At 35.2% G+C, this 12,057-nt stretch overlaps 1 protein-coding gene across 10 annotated transcripts in view; it reads right to left on the bottom strand.

The window, feature by feature from the left end:
* Nucleotides 1–12,057, bottom strand: part of NDUFAF2 (NADH:ubiquinone oxidoreductase complex assembly factor 2) — a 197,697-nt gene that overhangs the window by 176,867 nt on the left and 8,773 nt on the right. For 2 of the 10 annotated variants that reach the window (XM_073993493.1, XM_073993490.1), the window contains exon 1: nt 5,411–5,529. The exons of 7 other annotated variants lie outside the window; for them this stretch is intronic. The gene's annotated coding sequence lies outside the window, so the exon portion shown is untranslated. Of the gene's footprint in view, nt 1–3,155; nt 3,277–5,410; nt 5,530–12,057 lie in introns of those variants that run through there. One more of the 10 variants, XM_073993492.1, reaches the window with a different exon arrangement.

Below are 12,057 nucleotides of genomic sequence, written 5' to 3'. Positions count from 1 at the left end.
TATATAAATTCCTAGAAACATACAATTAACAGAACTTAATCATGAAAAAATATAAAATCTGAACAGACCAGTAACAAATAAGGAGACTGGATCAGTAATAAAGTCTCTCACTAAAGGAAAGCCCATAACCTGATGGCTTTACTGCTGAATTCTACCAAACATTTAAAGAAGACCTAACACCAATCCTTCTCAAACTCTTCCAAAACAATTGAAGAGAAGGGAAACGTCCAAGCTCATTTCATAATGCCAACATTACTAGATACCAAGGCCAGAAAAGGACACTAAGAAAAAAGAAAATTATATGCCAATATTCCTGATGAGCATAGATGCAAAATCCCTAAACAAAATATTAGCAAACATAATTCAAGGGCACCTTAAAAATATCATTCACCATGATCAAGTGAGACTTATCCCTGGAATGCAAGAATGGTTCACCAATGCACACCAATAAATGTGATAAACTCTAATAACAGAATGAAGGACAAAAACCCTATGATCATCTCAATAGATGTAGAAAAGGCATTCAACAAAATTCAACACTCTTTCATGATTAAAAAAAAAATTTCAACAAATTAGATATAAAAGGAATATATCTCAATGCAATAAAGGCCATATATGATAAACATAGTTAACATACTCAATAGTAAAAAGTTGAAAGCTCTTTCTCTAAGATCTGAAACAAGACAAGGATGCTCACTCTCACCACTTCTATTCAACATAGTACCAGAAATACTAGCAAGAGCAATTAAGCAAGAAAAATAAATAAAAGACATCTGAATCAGAAAGGAAGATGTTACACTGTATCTGTTAACAGACAACAAGATGTTATATTCTTTAAAAAAATTCTAAAAACCGGCCGGGCGTGGTGGCTCAAGCCTGTAATCCCAGCACTTTGGGAAGCCGAGACGGATGGATCATGAGGTCAGGAGATCGAGACCATCTTGGCTAACACAGTGAAACCCCGTCTCCACTAAAAAATACAAAAAACTAGCCGGGCGAGGTGGCGGGCGCCTGTAGTCCCAGCTACTCGGGAGGCTGAGGCAGGAGAATGGCGCAAACCCGGGAGGCGGAGCTTGCAGTGAGCTGAGATCCGGCCACTGCACTCCAGCCCGGGCGACAGCGCGAGACTCCGTCTCAAAAAAAAAAAAAAAAAAATTCTAAAAACCACCAAAAAACTGTTACTAATAAATTTAGTGAAGTTGCAGGGTACAAAAATCAAGACACAAAAAATCAGTAGTGTTTCTATACACTGATAAACTATCCAATAAAAGAATAAAAAAATCAATTCCATTTACTATAGCTACAAAATAATATTAATACAATATTTAGGAATAAACTTCACCAAGGAGGTGAAAAATCCATATACTGAAGACCATAAAACACTGACAAAAGAAACTGCAGTGTACACAACTAAATGGAAAGATATTCTGTTTCATGTATTGGTAGAATTAATATTGGCTAAATATTCATACTACCCTATGCAATCTACAGATTCAGTGCAATCCCTATCAAAATTCCAATAACATTTTTTACAGAAATAGTGAAAAACAATCCTAAAATTTCAATGAAGCCACCAAAGACTCTAAATAGCCAAAGCAATCTTGAGCAGAAAGAACAAGGCTGGGGCACCACACTACTTGATTTCCAAATCTACTATAAGGCTAAAGTAGCTAAACAACATCGTATTAGTACAAAGACCATTAGGACAGAATAGAATGTCCAGAAATAAAGCCATGCACTTACCATCAATAGATTTTTAAAAAGATGCCAAGAACACAGATGGGAAAAGGAAAGTCTCTTCAATAAATGATGCTTGGAAAACTGGATATCCACATGCAAAAGAATGAAATTAGACCCTCATCTCACACCATATTCAAAAATCAACTTGAAATAGATTAAAGACTTAAACACAGCGTTTGTACTGTAAAACTAGAAGAAAACAGAGGGGAACGCTTTTTGGCCTTGGCAATAATTTGTTGGCTATGACCCCAAAAACACAGGCAAGAAAAGCAAAAATAAACAAGTGGGATTACCTCTAATTAAAAAGCTTCAGCACAACAAAATAATCAACAGAGTAAAGACACAACCTTCAGAATGGAAGAAAGTATCTCCAAACTGTACACTGGATAAAGGTTTAATATCCAAAACATATAAGGAACTTAATTCAACAGAAAAAAAAACTAATAACCAATTCATAATTGGGTAAAAGATCTAAAAAGACACTTCTCAAAAGAAGACATATAAATGGCCATCAGGCATATGAAGAAAATACTCAGTATCAATAATCATCAGGAAAATGCAAATTAAAACCACAACAAGAGATACCTTCGCACATATTCAAATGGTTAGTATCAAAAAGACAAAAGGTAACAAGTGTTGTCGACAATGAAGAGAAAAGGAAAACCTTGCACACTCTTGGTGGGAATGTAAATTAGTATAGCCATTATGGAAAAACCATATGGAGATTTCTCAAAAAACTAAAAATAGAACTACCATATGATCTAGCAATCCCACTACTGGGTATATATCCATAGGAAATGAAATCGGTATGCCAAAGAGTTATCTACACTCCCATGTTCACTGTAGCATTATTTAGAATAATCAAGATAAGGAATTAACTTAAGTGTCTATTGACAGATGAACAGATAAGGAAAATGTGGTATATAGACACAATGAAACTCTATTAAACATTTAAAAAGAAGGAAATCTGCCATTTATGACAACATGGATGAACCTGGAAGATACTACGCTAAGTGAAATAAGACGGGCACAAAAAGACAAATATACCACATGATTTCACTTGCATGTGGAATCTTTAAAAAGCTGAACTCATAGGAACAAATGGTAGAATGGTGGTTGCCAGGGGCTAGGGGTGGGGAAATGGGGATACACTGGTCAAAGAGTACAAAGTTTGACTTAAACAGGATGAATAAGTTCAAGAGATCTATTGTACAGCATGGTGACTATATCTAATAGTAATGTATATACTTGAAAATTGCTAAGAAGGTAGATCTTAAGTGTTTTCACCACAAAAAAATAAGTCTGTGAGGTGTGGATATATTCATTAGCTTGATTTAATCATTTCACAATGTATACATATATCAAAACATCACGTTGTACACCGTAAATATATACACAATTTTTGTCAATTATACCTTAATAAAGTTGGAGGAAAATTATGTTCTCAGCTATGTCAAGTCAGATTTGAAACCATTTACTTTAGGTATTGGCTCAGGTCAGTACAATTTTTCTGTCTTCTATATCTGTCATGTCAGTTGTTCATAGACCTAGTTGAAAAATCAGAAAAACCCAGGGAGATTCTAATTACGTTAGTGTATTTGGGGAAATTCTGATAATTGGCCAGGTTTGGGAACCTCTTCCTAGTACTGCATTAAACTATTCTCAGACATAGCAACATCCACAACATGAAGAACGACAAAAAATATGTGACAAAGGATTTAGTTAATGAAAGTCATCTGAAAATGGTAAGGCACCTGGGTCAAAAAAGGGCAGGAACAGGAGGTGTTACCAGAGTCTGGTGGGTGGTAGGTATCGGGGAAATGTTGGTCAAAGGATATGAACATTTTTTGACAGAATGGAGTAAGTTCAACAGTTCCATTGTCCAACATGGTAACGGTAGTTAACGTTACGTGGTTGGGTGTGGTAGTTCACACCTGTAATCCCAGCACTTTGGGAGGCCAAGGCAGGCAGATCACTTGAGGTCAGGAGTTCAAGACCAGCCTGACCAACATGGTGAAACCCTGTCTCTACCAAAGAACACAAAAATTAGCCAGACATGGTGGTGCACGCCTGCAATCCCAACTACTTAGGAGGCTGAGGCAGGAGAATCGCCTGAACCCGGGAGGCAGAGGTTGCAGTGAGCCAAGATGGCACTACTGCATTCCAGCCTGGGTGACAGAGTAAGACTCTGTCTCCCCCCAAAAAAAAGAAAAAACAAAGTGTTGTATACTTGGTAAGTGCTAAGAGAGATTTTAAGTGTTCTCACCACAAAAAAATAATTATGAGGTAATACACAATTAATTAGCTTGAGTTAGCCATTCCACAATATATGCATATATCAAAACATTATGCTGTACATCATAAATACATACATCTTATTTGTTAATTTAAAAAATAAATCTTAAAAATTGGAAAGATGAACCAAATGTGGTATAACAGTAACATCTGGTTGATTTGGGGAAAGTATGTGAGAATTCTTTGTATTATTCTTGCAACTTTTCTGTAAGTCTAAAATTGTTGAAGAGTTAAAACAAAAACAACATCGAAAAAGTCTCTTAAATGATCTTCCTGCTTCAATCTGTGCCTGCTACATTCTATTCTCAATTTAAAAAAAAATTCAGCAATCCTTTTAAAATCATAAATTAGATTATGTAACTCCTTTGCTAAAAATCATGGAATAATTCCCCATTTTATTCACAGTGAAAGTAAAATGTATACTGCTATTCCCTCTGATTGGTGTGCTCTTGCTCCAGATATCCACTTAGCTAACTTCCTCACTCCCTTCAAGTCTCTGTTCAAATATCACCTTCTCAATGAATCTACCCTAACCATTGCATTTAAGATTTCAACCCACGCTCTATCGCCACACTTCTGATCTCAACTCTAACCTAGTTTTTCCTTTCTCTTGACACTCACCACACTGTAACAACTATGACAGTTTTTAAAACCATCTGACTCCTTCAGCTACAATGTAAGCTCAGTAAAAGCACAGATTTTTCAGTATTCTGTTTACTGATATAGTATCTCAAATGCTTAGGGCTGTGCCTGGCCCACAGTAGCTATACAATAAATATCAGTCAAATGGATGAACAAGTTTTGCTGAACACCTGCTACAATCTAGAAAATGTCCAGAAGAACACAGAGTCAGGGACCTAGCTATACAAGCAATCGCCTATAATCCAAATGGGAAATGCAGTACAATTACACTTACGGAAAGATGATTGCAGTACAATTACACTTAGGGAAAGATGAATTCTAGATGAGGGATGAAGTCAGTAGGTTGACTCCCTTTTCAAAAATCTTGCCAGTGAGGGGAAGGCAAGTTGCAGAGTTATTTACATCCATGAATTCCTCACTGACTGTGTACTCATTAACAGAGTAACTGAAGTTCCTAGTATATGTAGGAAAACAATAGTTTCAATGTGAATAAAAATCTTCACTATGCAACTTATATTAGGGGATATTTAGACATCTACTCAATATTAGAATCTCTACCTCATCTTTAAAAGACAATCTTGGCTGGGCACAGTGGCTCACACCTGCAATCCCAGCACTTTGGGAGGCAGAGGCAGGTGGATCACGAGGTCAGGAGTTTGAGACCAGCCTCACCAACATGGTGAAACCCTGCCTCCTAAAAATACAAAAATTAGCCAGGCATAGTGGCACGCACCTGTAGTTCCAACTGCTTGGGAAGCTGAGGCAGGAGAATCGCTTGAACCTGGGAGGTGGAGGTTGCAGTGAGCCGAGATTGTGCTACTGCAGTCCAGCCTGGGCTACAGAGCAGGACTCTGTCAAAAAAAAAAAAGAGAAAGACAATCACTTTGTTTATAAGTCAATCTCTCCAATTTTTTTTTTTTTAAGATGGAGTGTCACTTTATTACTAGGCTGGAGTGCAGTAGCATGATCTTGGCTCACTGCAACCTCTGCCTCCAGGGTTCAAGCGATTCTCCTGCCTCAGACTCCTGAGTAGCTGGGACTACAGATGTGTGCCACCACGCCTGGTTAATTTTTTCTATTTTTTTAGTAGAGATGGGGTTTCACTGTGTTAACCAGGATGGTCTTGATCTCCTGACCTCGTGATCCGCCCACCTCGGCCTCCCAAAGTGCTGGGATTACAGGCATGAGCCACCACACAATTTTCTAATGTTTATAAATGTAGCACAAGGTGAATGCAAAGTAAAATTGCAAATCTCAGAAGAGATAAAGTTTCATGAAGTCTATGAAAATAATACAGCATCATGAGAAAATTACTTTCTAATTGAAAAGGTGGCCAAGGTAGTTAGACCAATAAGAATTGGAACATGAAAGATATTTAAAGGACAGTGAATAGAGTATTAATCATTGATTAATCTTTAGAAAATTTGATGATGCTTTCAACTTTTGCAAAAAATGACACTTCTGTTAATTTCATGGAGACAAATGTGAAATGAAGAATGTCATATTGTGCTATCATAGTTCTGTCGGAAAACCTATGTTAAAAAAATCAGTACTTGTTCACCACAAAAAAATACAAGATAACTATGTGAGGTGAAGGATATGTTGCCTAAGCTTGATTGTGGTAATCACGAAGTGTATATATATCAATGTATACATATATTTATTGTGTTCAAGCATACTCAACAATAAAAATATACACAATTTGTACGTATAAATTAAATGTCAATAAAGCTGGAGGAAAAAATAGTACTTAATTCACTCTTTTTTAAGATTTTTTTTTTTTAGAGAAAGAGTCTTGGTCTGTCACTCAGGCTGGAGTGCAGTGATGCTACCATAGTTAACTGTAACCTCAAACTCCTGAGCTGAAGTGATCCTGCTACCTCAGCTTCCTGAGTAACTAGGACCACAGACATTGATTCATTCTTAATTCTAATAATTAGCTAAGGTTGTAGTTACATAGTAAATTTTTTTTTTTTGAGACAGAGTCTCCTTCTGTCACCCAGGGTAGAGTGCTGTGGCGCAATCTCAGCTCACTGCAACCTCTGCCTCCTGGGTTCAAGCGATTCTCCTGCCTCATCCTCCTGAGTAGCTGGGATTACTGGCATGTGCCACCATGCCTGGCTAATTTTTTTATTTTTTTAATTTTTGAGACGCAGTCTCACTCTGTCACCCAGGCTGGAGTACAGTGGCACAATCTCAGCTCACTGCAAGCTCCGCCTCCCAGGTTCACGCCCTTCTCCTGCCTCAGCCTCCCGAGTAGCTGGGACTACAGGTGCCCACCACCATGCCCAGCTAATTTTTTGTACTTTTAGTAGAGACGGGGTTTCACCATGTTAGCCAGGATGGTCTCGATCTCCCGACCTCGTGATCCGCCCACCTCAGCCTCCCAAAGTGCTGGGATTACAGGAGTGAGTCACCTCACCAGGCCTAATTTTTGGATTTTTAATAGAGACAGGGTTTCACCATGTTGGCCTGGCTGATCTTGAACTCCTGACCTCAGATGATGCACCCCCTCTTGGCCTCCCAAAGTGCTAGGATTACAGGCGTGAACCACCATGCCTGGCCAAGTTATATAGTAAATTTGGCTGAAGACTTTAGGTTTCATTTCTGAACATAAAGAGCAAATCGAACTTCACTTCACCCTCTCTCTCATTCACCACCACTACCACCACCACCGCCATCATCATCCATCACCACTACCATCAACAATAATAATTTATTTTACAAGACTTCATCCTTGAACAGGTTGCTTTAGGTGGTCCCTTCTGAGCACCTTCTGTCCTCTTTGAGGGTGATGTGTGTTTAATCAGAGTTATATTTTTAATAAATAAAACAGAAAATAATCTTCTGTCATTTATTCAGCTGAGGGGGAAAAAAGTGTAAACAATCTCTAGCAAAGGATGCAGTTTGTCAGTTGGACCACAAGATGGAGGCACCAGTCACCTAAAAGGAAATAAAAATAAAAGCAAAAAACAGCCTTTTAAGTGTAAAAATAACAAACCTAATTTTTAAAAAAATCAGGTACATTTCCAATTCATTTTATAAGAATGGAAATTTATTCAAACAATCAAACAGTGAAGTCTGACATATAGTTCTGAAGATACTATCTCTACCAAACCCGATTCAACTGAAAAATCTCAAAAACAACCTCGTCAACTCACTTTTATAACTCTTGCAGAGTAACTCACACAGAGTCTTCAAACAGCAACAGAAAGGAACTGCTGGACTGAGTAGTACTTTGAAAAGTGGGGAAAAATGAAAAGTAATAGCTTCATGTGATTTACACTGATGCAGATAAACTGGGTTTTACACGAAAAGAATGCAAATTGAGTTTCATAGCTATCTGATATTAACCAATCAACACTAGACACACTATTTTCCCTCATTTATTATATTCTTCAACAAATACAGTGAATCATAACAAATGCTAGGAATAGTGCCTATACACAGTATTTAAGAAATACTAATTCTCATTATTGTTATAATTGACACTACTATTCTTAATATAAAGGAATTATAAAACCCTCAAAACAAAAGGAGACAAGTAACCCTTTTTCTCTTACATGAAATATTTTCAACCTCACTTAGAAACATAACCTAGCTTAGTCACTCATCCATTATTAGTTCCATTTCTGTTAAAACGCTTCATATTTCTATGGCAGGGAAAACTAGAATTCAAGATTAAGGTTGCTTAACTTGGTAAGCATAAAGCATAAAGAACTGACAGGTACGACTGTGAACACATTTCATCTTCCTGTTTTTCTCTCTTTGAAAGTGTGACACAGATGTGGTACTATTTGTGTAAGTTAGGGAAAAGGGGTTTTTTTCCCCTTCAACAAAATACAATTAAGTGTTTAAGTGCATGAACACATATACACACGAACTAAGGGAATTCAGGAAGTGTTTGAAATAGTCTCAGAAGAAAACATAAGACATGAAATTTCAAAATGAAGATCAGAAAATTAAAAATGTAACCTTCAAACAACCCTGAGACAACAACTTGTATAAAAACTTTTAAATTATTATTTTATATTCAACAAAGTATTTTAAAGTAAGTTCAACTTTTTATAGATATCACTAAACCGAAGGCACGTTTTTGCTAAAATCAAAACATTTTAGGATATTCTATCAATCTGATGAAGCCCATGGTGATGATTACATCATGTGACCTCTGGATCTCTGATAACTAAAGAAAGTATGTTACTTACTATTGAAAAAAATTAAATGTTTGATTTTTAATTTTTTTTTATCAATTCTTCAAAATATAATTGTCATACTGATTGGGAATGATCTATATTATCATTTAAAAATCTTTTTCTTAAAAGTTAGTTTATAAAACAGTAGTGCAGGGCTTATTTGGAAGAAAAAATACATACATTTATTTCAGAGAAATGATTATGCCTTCAAATCAATTCCAGAAAAATTTAACAGTGAATCTATAATTTTTTAAATTATTCACTGCCATCTACTGGAAAAATCTGAAATGTCTTCATAATTTTCCAAATGTTAAAGAGAAAATATCACATTGAAAAGAGCAATATATGATGATCTTCCAATAGCTACTAAAATCAGAGACTTTACTTGTAATTCTGACCATTTCATTTCTTTTGATCCTTAATAACTACTTAATTGCATACTAATTCATTATAATTTTTAGCATATTTAAATTCTAAATATAAATATGTTGAGGTGAGATAATTTAAAACAATGCAGGACTACAATTACATGTAACAGTGGATAACATAGGTTTTGATATACTTATCCTAAAAGGAAAAAATAAGACTGGGTGTCTCAAGTTTGAGGCTGGCAATGAAACTATATTTACTGACTAAACCAAGTCCAAACCTGAACCACATTAGAGGTGTTATGACACTATGAAAAGATACTCTTATTTCTAATGACAATATTTCAGTCCCTAAAGAATAATTTGGCCAATTTATCATAATAAAAAGAAAAGTATTATCTTAAGCATCTGTCTTAAGATTTTGTAAAACTAGTTAACAGAAAAACCATTTTCTGTGGTTTTCTTATATTTTGTTTTGTTTTTGTTTTTATGCCTCTAGGTCCATAAACATCTCAATTCATTGAATAGCTGCTTTTTCAGCATCTACTTTATATCCAGGCACACGCATATAAAGTACATTTAAGTATTCAGAAACGTAACAATCACTTCATATTTAAAATGAGGATAATAATCCCTGGTTACATGGTTGGTATAAAAATGTGAAATAATCAGAGTTAGCACCCAACAAATAATAGCCATCATTACTTTAAGTATTACTAAAAAGATTGGAAGCTTATAAGAAGCTGAGAACAAAATGAATGAAAAAATTGTGTTTTCAATTTGTTACAAATTAAATATTAAAACTTCAGATTAAAATAGCCCACGAATCATGTTTACTTCCTTTATCTCCCAAAACCCAACTGAATTTATTAAAGAATATATGAGAGGAGATACAGCTATGCTAGAAAACAAAGGTACCATTAAAAGGTCAGAAACTAAGGCCAAAAGGTCTGAAATACATAAAACAGATGTTTTGCTTAGATAAGTAGTCAATAACTATCTGTCACATGAGAAAATTAACAAATGACATAGGATGAGATGAAAAGCAAACTTAGCAGTGCTGACTGGCCTGTGAAGCAGCACAACTGAACAGGCCTGCCGAGAAAGAATCAATATAGTTTTCCAAAAATAGGTCCTGAGAAAACCCCAAAATTAGAGGAGCAAGGCTAAGAGCAAGTGGCAAACGTTAACAGTCAAGCAAAAAAAAATTCAAAAATGCCACCAGTGCTACTACAGGGAGTCCTGATTATCACTAATGCAGGTTATACACAAAATACAGGTTTTTTTAAAAAAAAAAAAAAAAAAAGAAAGAAAGAAAGAAAACACCAAAAGAACAAACCCAAACAATAACATGTGGTGAGTGTCCCAATGAGCCCATTCCCTATTTCTCATAGGCAACTAAAACTTTCACCTAATACTGACAGTCTTAAGCTTCCCACTAGCAGGGGCTGAAAGTGAAGGAGCCCTTTATTGAGTACAGTTCTACTAAAGTAATTCTACCACAGCACTATGAGGAGCTACTGGCCTGTAATATTCACTGGGGTCTGTCTGGGTACAGACAGCTAATTTCAAGTAAATTAAGGGCTATACTGCAAAAGACATCTAAGGAGAGTCATCAGGAATCAGAAAAACAGTTTTTAAAAAGATAAAGGGAGACTCTATAGAGACTTAAACTGTAAAAAAAAAAAAAAAAGTAAACAGATCAGCTAATAAACAGAACATTATAACATTATAAAACAACCAAGAAAATGTGAATGGCTGGATATCTGATGATATTAAGGGATTTTTTTATTTCTATATATGATGATGATGTTATTGTTACATTTAAAAACAGGAGTGCTTGTGTTTAAAAGATACATACTGAAATGTTTATAGGTAAATTGACAAGATGCTTTTTACCTGCTTCAAAATAATATAGGAAAGATAACTGGGGGTTAGGAAGAATATGATATTTAACCACAAGTATAACTGTAAAAAGTAAGTTTTAGGTATGTGGAGGTTTGCTTTCTCATTCTCTCTACTTCTCATGTTTGAAATATTTTAATTCAATCATTAAAAATAAATAAAACAGTGATTCTCAAGTTAAACCAAAAGGTAAAATCCAACTAATATTCTTAAAAAGGAAGCGCAAAAGGTATAAAACACCCTTCAGTTATAAGCAAAATTCTATTTCTGATTAGCAAACCTCAATTTTAAATTATCAGCTTTAAAGTTTGGTTAATACATCTTTTGATCTGGTTTCTCAAAAGTGTTTGAGAACTTCATATTCAAAAGCCAGCATTTTCTTTTTAACTAAAAAACATAAAATATAAAATTCAGGAAATGATATTATAATGTTTGGCACACTGATAATCCAAATATATGTGTGTCTAAATATACCCACATAGAAATATATAAAGTATAGAAAATAAAGTTTGGCAGAAAATGTTTTCATAAAAACCTCAGCATAAATTTTTCTTGGCTCACAACTTTTATAAATGTATAAGTAACACTAAAAAAATTGAGATAACTTATGCAAATCAATGTGATGTACCACGTTAACAAAATGAAGCACAAAAACTGTATGACCATCTCAATAGATGCAGGAAAAGCATTCAACAAAATTCAATTTTTTCATGATAAAAATTAGTGTCAGGTATAGAAGGGATGCACCTCAACATAATGAAGGCCATATATGACAAATCCACAGTTAACATTATATTCAAGAGTGAAAAACTGAAAGCTTTTCCTCTAAGGTTAGTAATGAGACAAGGATGCCTACTCTCACCACTCCTATTCAAAAACAGAAGTCCTAGCAAGAGCAAGTAGGCAAGAAA

The sequence above is a fragment of the Macaca fascicularis genome, chromosome 6 (genome assembly GCF_037993035.2).
Source record: "Macaca fascicularis isolate 582-1 chromosome 6, T2T-MFA8v1.1".
Taxonomy (NCBI): Eukaryota; Metazoa; Chordata; class Mammalia; order Primates; family Cercopithecidae; genus Macaca; species Macaca fascicularis.
Note: the sequence above shows the minus strand (reverse complement) of the source record. Positions and strands in the feature narration are given on the sequence as shown.